The 13,777-nt window shown below is 42.8% G+C and overlaps 1 long non-coding RNA gene across 7 annotated transcripts in view; it reads left to right on the top strand.

Moving 5' to 3' along the window:
• LOC309541487 overlaps nt 1-6,613 on the top strand; it is a 25,794-nt gene extending 19,181 nt beyond the window's left edge. For 4 of the 7 annotated variants that reach the window (XR_014223735.1, XR_014223736.1, XR_014223737.1 and 1 more), the window contains 2 exons: nt 3,522-3,849; nt 4,718-6,613. This is a non-coding gene — a long non-coding RNA (uncharacterized lncRNA). Of the gene's footprint in view, nt 1-1,962; nt 2,335-2,806; nt 3,141-3,391; nt 3,850-4,717 lie in introns of those variants that run through there. The other 3 variants (XR_014223739.1, XR_014223740.1, XR_014223741.1) reach the window with 3 other exon arrangements.
• Nucleotides 6,614-13,777: the final 7,164 nt, after the last annotated feature.

Below are 13,777 nucleotides of genomic sequence, written 5' to 3'. Positions count from 1 at the left end.
AGCCTTCATGGCTAGTAGCCATTGATAGTCTTACCCTGCATCAATTGTCTGGTTGGTTGCCACCCATCTGTCTCAAGAGACAATGGAGTGCGCCTCCAAGGGTGAAGTCAAACCGCTGCATTAGCAGCACCAAAGTGGCCTCCCTGGGACACAAGAATGGGCAGTGAATATGGAGGTCTTGGGCTGTCTAGGTGGCAAGACTTGCCAAAAGGAAAGCACAGCAAGACGTTTGGCACCAGCTTGGCCCTGAGAGTTGCCAGAAGGAGGTGTACAAAGCAGCATCCAACTGTCCTAGGGACTCTACTCTGGATTTGTGTAAGTGGTTGGTGCTGACCTTTAAAGCCCTAAACGGCCTCGGTCCAGTATATCTGAAGGAGCGTCTCCACCCCCATCGTTCTGCCCGGACACTGAGGTTCAGCGCCGAGGGCCTTCTGGCAGTTCCCTCACTGCGAGAAGTGAGGTTACAGGGAACCAGGCAGAGGGCCTTCTTGGTAGTGGCACCTGCCCTGTGGAACGCCCTCTCACCAGATGTCAAAGAGAAGAACAACTACCAGACTTTTAGAAGACATCTGAAGGCAGCCCTGTTTAGGGAAGCTTTTAATGTTTGATGCATTACTGTATTTTAATATTTTATTGGGAGCCTCCCAGAGTGGCTGGGGAAACCCAGCCAGATGGGTGGGGTATAAATAAATTATTATTATTATTATTATTATTATTATTATTATTATTATTATTATTATTATTAAAGGTTTATTCCTTAGACTTTTCTTCTCCCAATGATATTGCTCAAGGCATTTGAAGTTTAGGATAAGAGTTTTCCTTCTTCTGGATGGGCTTCCTTCCCAGGTTGATGAGTCTCATTAGCCCCTCACTTCCCTCTGCAACACATGCAGAAACTGCCTTCTTGACTGTAGGACCCAGTATCATCCGCTCCATCTGCCCGAGACTGAATGGTCTAAACCTCTTTTAGAGCTTGCCATGTTGGTAGCAATCGCTGCCTCCTGTGGGAGCAAGTTTCACAGTTGAGCTGTGTGCTACATGAAGTGGTCCTTCTTTTCGTCTGTCCTGAAATCTTCCATTTTTGTTTTTGTTTTATTGGATAGCCCCAAGTTCTAGTATTATGTGAAAGGGAGAAAAAGACTTCTCCACCCACTTGCTCCAAATAACAACAACAACAATTTATACGCCGCCCATCTGACTGGGTTTCCCCAGCCTCTCTGGGTAGCTCCCAACGAAAGTAAAAACTCAGAACAATGTCATACACTAAAAACTTCCCATGCATAATTTTACACACCTTTTTTTGATAGCCATCTTCAAATATCTCTCTTTTTAAAAGAATATATTTTTATTAATTTTTACATGAAATTTCCAAATAAATAAATAAAAATACAACATATTTTCTCATCTTATTCAGTGTTTTGGACTTCCATCAACCACATCTGAAGATTTTTCAATCTTTATCACTTAATTTGCATTTCATTAATTTCACTATTACTTTTAATAGTCCATCACTAATAGTTTTCTTCATGCTTTTCTCTGCAATATTTCACATAATCATCCTTACAAAACTCCTTACAATCCTACTAGTGTAATCTGTTGATTACAATTGCTTTTCAGATAGTTCACATATTTACTCCAGTCCTCTGAGAATCTCTGATCCCGCAGGTTTCAAATCCTTCCTGTCATGTTATCTAATTCTGCAAAGTCCATTAATTTCATCTATAATTTTATACACTTCAAACATGTCCCCTCTTACTTGCTTTCCCCTCTATACTAAGAAACACCAAATACGGTAGTCTTTCCTTGTAAGAGAGTTGTTCCTTTTGGAACCTTTTTCCAGCTCCACAACATACTTTCCCAAGTGAGGCGACCACAACATGTTTCACATGCATTTTATTCTTCCTCTATGAAGCTCAGGGTATCTGCACAAGGTAGAAAGGTAGGGTAAAGGACCCCCGGACAGTTAAGTCCAGTCAAAGGTGACTATGGGGTGCGGCACTCATCTCGCTTTTCAGGCTGAGGGAGCCAGCGTTTCTCCACAGACAGCTTTCTGGGTCATGTGGCCAGCAGGACTAAACCGCTCCTGGCGCAATGGAACACCATGACAGAAACCAGAGTGCACAGAAATGCCGTTTACTTTCCCACCACAGTGGTACCTATTTATCTACTTGCACTGGCATGCTTTCGAACTGCTAGGTTGGCAGAATCTGAGACAGAGCAATGGGAGCTCACTCCGCCACGGGGATTCAAACTGCCGACCTTCTGATCAGCAAGCCCAAGAGGCTCAGTGGTTTAGAGCACAGCGCCGCCCATGTCTGCACAACAGCCCTGAAGGTAGGTGGAACTTCATGGTTGAGTGGAAATTTGAACCCCGGACTTTTTTTGAAAGAGGGTATTGGTGGCATGATATAAGAAGTTTGTTTAACTGTTGCCATCAGTTTCTGAGCAGCATAAAACAGTTGAGGCTGATTGTTTTGAAAGCTTGTTATTTTTTTCCTTATCTTGTGAAAAGAAAGGCGTAATAGGATAAGGCTCAAACCCTGGGCATTCAGTTTCTCACATTAGTTTATGATTTTAGTATGAATTTCTCCTAATATATTCATGTTTGTAATTTTGTCTATTATACACATTTTTGCAATTTCTCTTATAATAAGGCATATTTGTATAATGCCTTCAGTAATATACGCATTTTAATGCTCACTTTACTCTACTCCATGCTACTCTATGCATTTTTATATGCAGTACTTGGCTAGCAAACTGCAATGCAAAATTTGAGGATGTGTGAATGTCACGGGATGACTGTGGCTTGCTTTGCAATTTTGTTTGTTGTTGTTGTTTAGTCATGTCCAACTCTTCATGACCCCATGGACCAGAGCACGCCAGGCACTCCTGTCTTCCACTGCCTCCCGCAGTTTGGTCAGACTCATGCTGGTAGCTTCGAGAACACTGTCCAACCATCTCGTCCTCTGTCGTCCCCTTCTCCTTGTGTCCTCCATCTTTCCCAACATCAGGGTCTTTCCCAGGGAGTTCAAAGTATTTGGAGCCTCAGCTTCAGGATCTGTCCTTCCAGTTTAGGAATGTGCAAACGACTAATGTAAGAAGTGCCCTGTTAGATCGGAACAACAGACCATCTAGTCCAGGTATCCTGGGCCAACCACAGCAAGTTTGTCTTAAATTGCAAACTGAATCAAGTTTCTCTCTCATCCCTATTTCACTGTGTGTGTGTGTGTGTGTGTGTGTGTGTGTTTGTGTGTGTGTGTGTATATATGATTGCACTGTAATTAAAAGCAAAATGAAATAGGACGGAGCATCAAGTCTGCAAAAAGTCAGAATTTAAGGGAAGTAAATAACTACATTCTGAAATAAATTCTAACCAGCCTATTTTTTGAATCTCAAATGTTGATTTGTTATGAAACCAGCTGGCAGAACTGCAGATAGATTACTCCCTCCTCCTTCTCTACCCTGTATAAATCCCTTTTCCAACTCATGTATCATCAGACTTCTCATTTTTTTACTGACAGGGGCTTAGTCCAAAGAAGAACTTTTAATGTGGAAAGAAAAAGTCAACCCAAACTGCTAATCAATGCATACAGACTCGGGAAAATCAGTTCGAATGACCAGAGGGTTCCACTCCCGCCTGGAAGAAAAAAAAAAGAGTAATTTGCTTTACAAGCACATGCCCAAGTTAATACAAAATCCTTGTTTGGGGTTTGCCAGCTGATTTAATCCTGGATGAGCCAATGAAAGCCAACACACACTTCAGGGGTGCTTAAGTTATTCCTTCAAAGTTTCTTGTGGAGTCTGTTTTGCAGAGACAACGCCGGTTGAGAGGCTTCAGTTGGATTACACGTAAGTTTACAAAAAGTGGTTTTTACATATACTTAAGACTGCAGTCCTAAACATATTCCCTTTTATTTACTTTCCCTTCACTTCTTTCTGTATTTTTTTTAAGTCATAGTAGTTAAAAACAAAGCTTTGCCAGCTTTTCCAACTAAATACTCTCTAATTCTGCTATTATTTTATTATTTGAAAGTTTGTGTGTGTTTGTGTTATGCAAGATCACATCACGATGTGCTGAAAAGTGATATCACATACTATAAACACACATTGCTGCATGCTGAAAAGGTCATCTGTGCTATAGATTGTAAATGTTTATTGTATTTAGGGCTTTTAGATAACCATTTAGAGGTTTATGGTTTGCAACAAGGCACCCTTCAGTGGTGATGTGCAAAATATGTTAGTTACATTAATGTGATGTGAGGTTTCTCTCTGTCCCGCATGATCTCTTCATCTGATTCTATTGTACGCTGAAATTTTCAGCTGCATACAGTGGTACCTTGGTTTACGAACTTAATCCATTCCAGAAGTCCGTTCTTAAACCAAAACTGTTCTTAAACCGAAGCGCGCTTCCCCTAATGAGGCCTCCCGCCGCCAGTGCCCTTCCACCATTCGGATTCCGTTCTTAGACCGAGGTAAAGTTCTCAAACCAAGACAGTATTTCCGGTTTTGCAGAGTTTGTAAACCAAATCGTTCTTAAACCGGACTGTTCTTAAACCGAGGTACCACTGTACAAGGCATCCATTGAGGCTGGCCGTAGTACAGTGTGAAGACTGTATTGTGCTAAGGTAGGGCTGCCTGTCCTATAGTTTCTGTGGTGTTGTGGGGTGGGCAGTTGCACACATTCCCTTTCTGAAAACCATCTTACATCCATTTACAGGACTGGTGTTGGCAACGGGGATCAGTGGGCAGTTGCTGAGGACCTAATGCTCCAGGAAAGGCCCACCACTGACGTCCTTCCTGGTCTCAGGGCCCTGTTGAGCTCTACACCATTGTTCTTCAATCTTGCATTCTCTGAGGTTGATTGACTTCAACTCCTATCATTCCCAACAAACTTAGTCAATGGTTAGGCATAATGGGCATTGTAGTCTAGAACTATCTGGGCACTCAAAGTTTAACAATTCTTCTGTAGGCCAAGGCTTGGAATCATGCTATAAATGGTCCCAAAGCTCCAGAATGACCCTGTGTCAGGAGTATTTTGGAGCATTGTAGAAAATTTAATTTAGGTCCTGAAGACATACAGCACTCATGGGTCAAATTCTGCTGATGCTTGCCACCAGGGTTCAGAGGAGGGGCTCACCCGCTAAGGAGGGCACTACTAGAATGGCCCCATAGCGTTGTCTCTATATTAATGCACAGAGTATGTGAAACAAGCAAGATGAACTTGAGCTCTTAATACAGGATTGCAAATATGACCTAATAGGCATTACTGAAACCTGGTGGGATGAGACTCATGACTGGAATGGAGAAATAGAGGGCTTCAACTTATTCAAAAGAAGATACCAAATGGGAAGGGAGATGGAGTAGCATTATATGTAAAGGATAGGTACACTTGTGAAGAGATCTATGACTTGGAGCATGGAAAGCAGATTGAGAGTATATGGGCAAAAATTGTAGGGGAGGGAAACAACAGTGATCTTACTGTGGATGTCTGCTATAGACCACCAAGCTAGACTGAAGACTTAGGTAATGCCTTCCTAGAGCAGATTACCAAACATTCAAAAAGGGGAGATGTAGTAATCATGGGAGACTTCAACTTCCCTGATACCTGTTGGAACTCAAACTATGCCAAGAATGTAAGGTCTGACAAATTCATCTGTTGCGTGGCTGACAATTTCATTTCCCAGAAGGTGAAAGAACCAACAAGGGGATCATCTATCTTGGACCTGGTCCTCATCAACAGGGAGGAACTGATTGACCAAGTGGAAGTACTGGAAGTTTGGGAGGAAGTGATCAGGTCCTCTTGGGTTTCATGATCCAGAGGCAAGGGAAAGCTTGAGGAGCAACTGGGTGAGATTCCATGGTCAGAAATACTCAAAGAGACGGAAGTCCAAGATGGATGACACCAACATTAACATATTTGTGGTGCTTGGTTAAGACATAACTCTTCCTTTGAAGAAACTATAATAATCATGTTTATTGTTCCTGTGGAGGTTTTCTTTTTTTAGTGGGTTCTTGTAGTTTCATTGTTAAACTGGATGTTTTTTGTTTTGTTTTCTTCCCAATGTGGCCTAGAGATATTTTGTATTAGGTGACAAATGAAATGAATGAATGAATAAATAAATAAATAATAATGACTGTTGTTAGTTGGCCCTTATTTATTGTAACACCAACCCCACAATTTCCCTTCATTTGGGGCATTGACTCATGAGAAATGACTCGACTTTATTAGCAGGCTGAATTTTTTTTATAGTTTGTGGTGTGTTCCCCTAACTCATGGTCACCTGGATCTGGCTGGTAGCTTGACTGTGATCTTCCTGTGGCAATGTTGAACATGAGACTTCAGCGAATCTTCTCGCTCCTGGATGCATGATGTTACATCACGGCTGGCACTGAGATGACAAAATGATTGAGGATGGGATAGGGTGAGCATGATGGATAATCATCCACCTGATCCAGTACAGCTGTGTGTATCCATTTCGATATAATTGCAACACGAATTCATAATGTAAACTCTGATGTAACATTATGCACCAACTCAACTCAACTTAATTACTGTACAAATGAACAACAGAGTAAATGACAAGCAGAATCCAATTAAAGTAATCAAAACTTGGGTGGAGAGGTGGCAGAAGGCGGTGCTTGAACTCCAAAGGAAAAATACGCTCTCGTTTGGACATAATTACTCTTCTTGCTTTTTTTTTTTTTAACTCAGCCCCCCCGGCATTTTCTCTTTCTCACTCTCTGTTTCCCTTTTTAATTTCTGCACCTTTCCCTGATAAGAGGAAAAACTAGTCTGGACCTATCTTTTAAGAGCAAATGTTCCCTGGGTTGTGCTCATCCTTTCTGCGTTTTTGTACGTTAATCATTAAATATAATTAATTACAGCATCTTGTAATTAACTTGGAAGGAATAATTATACAAGGGAATGGGTTTGTAACCACATCACATTTCTTTGATTTGGGAGGGAGTAAAAATAGGATAAACGGCTTGTGGAATTAGATGAATAAAGCTGGCTTCATTCACCTGGAGATGAAATGTTGTGCTCAAACTCGGGAGCCAATTTATTCAATCAGCTGAAGGAGGCAAATGAAGCTTTTCCTGCACTGTGCCATTTTGGGGCTGCCAATTGGGAATGATTGCATGTCTGAGTGCTCTCCCATGTGGAAAACAAGTCCCCGAAAGTCCCTGAATGTTGAAAACTAGCATTTTAGGTGTTAATGGAAAAATCCGAGGGCTCCCTTGGACAAAAACAAAGACACCAACCAGGATAACTTGGAGCAAAACAGCAGCCTGTAGGCTTGGCCTTTATTGGATACTGTCGTGACAAGACTCCCACCCGCAACAAGATGAAGCAAAATGGAAGTCCAGAACAAAAGAAGACCCCAACTTTTATTAGTTACTAACCCCCAAACTACACCCCTAAGACTACATCACATCACAAAAAGGAGGGGTTGAGGGAGGAGTTGTGGAGGTAACCTGAGTGTCTTGTCACCTGGCTGGTCCCTCCTTTCGCCCTCTCCATGAGTCATTTCCAGAGGACAAAAGGGAGTTTGCAGTTTCCTGCCCCCAGAGGAAAGATCTGATCATTGTCCTTTGTTCTAGTCCATGTTGAATCCACTCCCATATGCAAGTCCTTTGTGACCTGGATGGTCTTCTGTCTGGGACCATCAAGGTTGTCATGCCAACTGGGTAGGGCTCCTGCGTATGTGCTGGTATGGTTAAGGGATTATGGTCATCCTGTATCAAACCATCTCCCTTTGATAGTCCTTCCTTCATGGAGTAAAATAAAAGTGGACCAGTGTAAATCTGATGTATGGTTGATTTACTATGAATTCATAACAGAAACATCGTGTATGTCGTGTGTGTGTGTGTGTGTGTGTGTGTGTGTGTGTGTGTGTGGTGTTTGTACAAACTGAATGATGGGGGGGGTTCCTGCAACATAGGGAAATGGTTTGCCCTAGTCTATTCCCTGCATCAGGAATGGGGAAACTGTGGCCCTCCAGAGGTTGTTGGAATACAACTTGCATGACTTTTGCCAGGCTAACTGGGGCTGATGGGAATTGGAGTCTATCACATACCCTCAGATAAAAATAGGGACATTCTTCACCCCCCCAACTGACCATCCTTGACCTCCCATTATTTTGGTGCCCTCCGCTCCCCACAGAACATTTCCACCACCACTGCTCCAATGGAATACACAACAACAACCCTCCACTGTCCTGAGAGCTTGGTTTTGAGATGAAGGGCAGGATATTAAATATTATCAATCAGATCTGGTGGTTGAATTAAAAACCAATGGGGTGGAGGCTGTTGGGGAAACTTCCTAAGAACTTAGCTCCATGGAAGAAGGGCAAGATAAGTAAGACAATCTGACATGGACTGATACTGACTGGAAGATCTGATGCAGAGGCATGGGAAGTTCAATGGTTCACGGAGCTAAGAATCTTGCAGTTCTGTGTCTGTGAGGGAAGGTAAAGTTGTCAGTTTGGCTGTGGCTAACACCTCTCACAGGACCAAGCGGAGGACTAAGAAGCACTCCTGTGAAGTCAGAAAACTTAGGCACAGGAAATGTAGCAGGCTGAGGTAAACGTCAGAGCAGTCAAAGGTTTGAGAAAGTAAAACTTGAAAGTAGGGTAAGTTGAGAATGAAGTTTGACAATAAAGGGCTGAGGAAATGGGGAATTTGGTTCAGTTGGGCTTTTAATTCACCTCATGTTTTTCTTTTCATTTTTGGCTGCTCATTTTTCTAAAGCCCTCTTTCTTCTCAGGAACTGAACTACCTTGCCGCTTTTTTCCTTTTTCCTCCCAACTCCGTTGCTTCCCCTTCTGACCCTTCCCTCCCGTTCCAGAGGGTTGGAATACCAGTATGACAGGAGGTTCAGCAGGGAAAATCAGTCAACCATCTGTGAGGCTCCATCTGAACTATGCCTTTAAAACAACACCAAAGAATTCTGGGGACCGTGGTTGGTTACGGGTGCCGAGAGAAATAAAGAGGTTCCTTGCAGAGCTATGATTCCAAGAGTGATTTAAACAATTGATCCCCTTGTGGTGATCACACAGGGTCCCCGGATGTTTTGTCGTCTATTGATCCCTGTGCCACCACTCTATTCCTCGCTGCCACCACCCAGGCCCTACCTGGTACAATACTGAGTCCAATCAGGTTTAAATTGGAACATAAACTTCTGTTTATTTATTGCAGTTTAACAAGTGTGTGGTTTCATAAACGGTATTGGTCAATTACAGTCATAGGGTGCCTATCCAGACCTATAACTTACATTACCTGCTCTCCCTCACTAAACCACCTCTCAGATATTTACTTGTCTTCCTAGCTCCTAACTGTTCCTGACTCATCTTATTTCACTACACTAAGTCAACCTACCCACAGACTCTATCCCAATTCACTCCCACTCCACCCACCCACCCAACTCCCAACGAACTCCCCTCTCGCCCCTCCCAGAGCTGGTTTTATAGTCCCTCTGACTCCACCCCTGGGTTCTGATTGGGTAACTTGTTTAACTATTTTACCTCCAGCACTCTCATATGTTAACGTCACACCCCTTTCCCAGGGAATTCTGGGAACTGTAGTTCTGTGAAAGGAATAGGGATCTCCTAAACACTCTCAGCATCCTTAACAGGCTACAGTCCCCAGGATTCTTCGGGGGAAGCCATGACTGGTATGATGCTGCTTTAAATGTACAGTGCAGATGAGTGACAGATGTCTCTGCTGGATTGCCAACGAAAGGTTACAAAGTGCGTCCATTCTAAATGCAGGCTCTTCTCTTGGTTTCCTGTCTTCTGTGAAACTGCTGACTCTCCTCCTTCTTCCCACAGGAGCATAAGAAATTGCCTTATTATAGCTGGTCTGACCCATCTTAGCTCCCGTGGTTTCAGACAGGGGTATATCCAAGCCATACCTGGAGTTGTTGGGGACTGAGATTCTGCTTGCAACACAGATGTTCTGCGCTGAGCTATAGCCCTCCTTAGAGAACATCTCTTAGACCACAACTCTTAGACTGCAATCCTCAGCCCAATTACCTGGGAGTAAGTCCTGTTGAATTCAGTAGGGTTTACTTCTGAGCAGACATGGTTAGGATTGCACTGCTATTGGGTCTCTTGTTTGTCCCTACAACTGAATCATGTAAGATTCCTTCTCTCTCTTTCCCTCTTCCTTCCCTCCAGTCTTTAATATTTGTTTTTAATTCTTCTGCTCCCTGATTTTCTCTCTCATGTTGATCATCTTTGTCCTTCAGGAACAAACATAATTGGCTCCCTCTTTCTCACCAGATTAACTTTAAGCTCCTGTTACTTGCTTTTAAGTGTTGTCATGGTCTTAGTTCTGGCTATCTCTCATCTCGGCTTCTCTCCTCAGCTTTTTTTGCTCTCCAGATATCAATCTTTTATTTTAACCTCACACACGATGTCTTGGCTTTGTTGTTCTTTCTTAATCTCAGCTCTCCATATGCTAAGATGCTATTGATCCAATTGGTGCCTTTGCATCCTTGATTTTAGAAGTTATTGGCAATTCATTTTTTTTTGTTCCTGCTGTTTCTTCCCAGCTAGTAGCCTTTCTTCTGACTGACAGTTTGCAAGGTATTCTTCTTCCCTCTTCCCTCCTTTTATGTTTTTGTTTTTATGTTTATTCCAGGTGCTTATGTTCCACTGAATATTCAGAATTTCTAAGAATTTGGGAGGAAAATGAAAAACTATATGAAGAATGAAAGCAATTAAAATTCATCCTGAAAATAGAAAACTACCTTAAAATGCCTGCGGAAATAGGAAAGTCTTTTCAAAGCGCATGAAGTTCAGCAGGGAGGGAGCCTGCTTTGTTTGCAGTTTTCCCCCTTGCAGAGCTACAATTCCCAGCACCCTTTTGTTGTTGTTGTTTAGTTGTTTAGTCGTGCCCGGCTCTTCGTGACCCCATGGACCAGAGCACGCCAGGCACTTCTGTCTTCCACTGCCTCCCACAGTTTGGTCAGACTCATGTTCGTCGCTTCGAGAACACTGTCCAGCCATCTCGTCCTCTGTCGTCCCCTTCTCCTTGTGCCCTCCATCTTTCCCAACATCAGGGTGTTTTCCAGGGAGTTTCTCTTCTCATGAGGTGGTCATAGTACTGGAGCCTCAGCTTCAGGATCTGTCCTTCCTACAGGGAGCACTCAGGGCTGATTTCCTTAAGAATGGAAAAGAATAGGATGTCCCTATTTTCATGGGAGAAATGTTGGAGGCTATGGGGCTGCTGATAAAATCCAAGAGGTACGTCAATACCATAAAGGATATGGAGCTCCGAAAGTTAAGTCAGATCTGCTCTGAGGCAAGTAAAACCCAAGTCTGCTAATGGATTCCAAACAGCTGGTTAAAAGCACCAGGACTTTCCTAACATTTAAATTCACGCCTTTTCCAGGGAGTCTTCTCTTCTCATGAGGTGGCCAAAGTACTGGAGCCTCAGCTTCAGGATCTGTCCTTCCATTGAGTACTCAGGGCTGATTTCCTCAAGAATGGATAGGTTTGATCTTCTTGCAGTCCATGGGACTTTCAAGAGTCTCCTCCAGCACCATAATTCGAAAGCATCAATTCTTCGGTGATCAGCCTTCTTTATGGTCCAGCTCTCACTTCCATACATCACTACAGGGAAAACCATAGCTTTAACTATACGGACCTTTGTTGGCAAAGTGATGTCTCTGCTTTTTAAGATGCTGTCTAGGTTTGCCATTGCTTTTCTCCCAAGAAGCAGGCGTCTTTTAATTTCGTGGCTGCTGTCACCATCTGCAGTGATCATGGAGCCCAAGAAAGTAAAATCTTTCACTGCCTCCATTTCTTCCCCTTCTATTTGCCAGGTGGTGATGGCCCAGTGGCCATGATCTTCGTTTTTTTGATGTTGAGCTTCAGACCATATTTTGCACTCTCCTCTTTCACCCTCATTAAAAGGTTCTTTAATTCCTCCTTTAATTAATTAAGCACCCTTAGCAAACTACAGTTCCCAGGATTCTTGGGGGGAAACAATGTGCTTTGAATGCATGGTGTATACTCAGCCCAAGTCAGCTGGCAAAGTCTTAGGTATGAGGTTAGTATTTTTTTGTTTTATTCAAACCTTTGAGCACAGGGGTTGATAATTGTGGCCCTGCAGACATCTCTAGCTGGCCCTTAGGATCTTCTCAAATATCAAATACCTTTCTTCAGTGCTTTTTTTTTGGGGGGGAGCGCAGGGGTATGCACACCCCTAAACATTTTGTGAATCTAAGTTTGGTCTCATTGAGGGGCAGTATCTCAATATGAGTAGGAAAATGAGAGTACCCCTAATTTTTTTTTAAAGGAAAAAAGCACCGCCTTTATTGGCATCACAGTATAAAACATTTAAAATCACTGGGATAATTAAAAGGACAAAGGACCTTCTCCTTAGCCACACCCTCTTTCCCCAGGCCACCCCTTCACTGATCTTGCCTTCACTACTTCTGTGAGTATTTTTGCCTGATGAGAATGTGTCCTACAACTCTGTTCATGACTCATGGGTAGGCAAACTAAGGCCCAGGGGCTGGATTCGGCCCAATCGCCTTCTAAATCTGGCCCACAGATGGTCCGGGAATCAGCATGCTTTTATATGAGTAGAATGTGCCCTTTTATTTAAAATGCATCTCTGGGTTCTTTCTGGGGCATAAGAATTCGTTCATTTCCCCCGCCCCCAAAAATATAATCCAGCCCCCCCACAAGGTCAGAGGGACAGTGGACTGGCCCCCTGCTGAAAACGTTTGCTGACCCCTGGCTGGCCTGGATAGATGAGGTATGATGTGTACAAATTCAACTTTCATAGAAAGATAAAAACTCCATTCATTATTTTACCTACATTCATTGCTCTTCTTGCTTTTGTTTCTGCTTTTGGTATGTGACCCCTTTGAGGTCAACCAGAAGAAAACGTAACTCTCAGTCTGGGAAAGGTTCCTGACTCCTGTTTTTAGAGCCTGCTTTTTAGCTCTTAAAATTTATTCTAGTGACCAAGGAGGTCTTTGTTTTTTTTTAAAGCCACTGAGAACTTTTGCACAGATTCCTTTTTGTTACTGGATCTGGTTTTTATGACTTGGGTGGCTGATGCTCCTCATATTCTGCTATGTGAGCTGATATTATTTGCTATTATATTTCAGCTGTCACTTTGGGCATTTTTCTTATGTTACTTACTTACTTAATTAAATTTCTACCCTGCGCTTTATCAATGCATGATCCCAAGGCAGGTTGCAACATAAAAACAGGAGTTGGCAATGTGGTACATTCTAGATGTTGTTAACTGCAGTCCTCACCAGCCCCAGACAGTGGACCCAATGGCCATTAATAATAATAATAATAATAATAATAATAATAATAATAATAATAATTTATTTGTATCCTGCCCTCCCCAGCCATAACTGGGCTCAGGGTGGCTAACATCAAAATATAAATACATTAAATCATAAAATTCAGCAATCGACTGAAATACACCCTAAAATCAGATTAAAATCAAATAAGATCAAAAGGCAACCAGCAAATTATGACTATAGGGGCTGAGAGCCTTGGGTACCCACCAGGCTCAGCTATTTATATGAACTAGTGAGAGGAGTTAGAGAGGCCTCCTATATATAGGGTCTTGTAGGAGAAGAGGGGTCAGACTGGGCACCAACCAAAAGCCTGGCGGAACGGCTCCGTCTTGCGGGCCCTACGGAAAGATGTCAAGATGATGGGACTTGTAGTCTACCAGCATCATGAAAGGGAGGTTTCCAACCACCTCACTTCTTGCCCTTGGCAGACTTATAAGAAGC

Source organism: Podarcis vaucheri (assembly GCF_965113315.1).
Source record: "Podarcis vaucheri genome assembly, chromosome: 10".
In the NCBI taxonomy this organism is placed as follows: domain Eukaryota; kingdom Metazoa; phylum Chordata; class Lepidosauria; order Squamata; family Lacertidae; genus Podarcis; species Podarcis vaucheri.
Note: the sequence above shows the minus strand (reverse complement) of the source record. Positions and strands in the feature narration are given on the sequence as shown.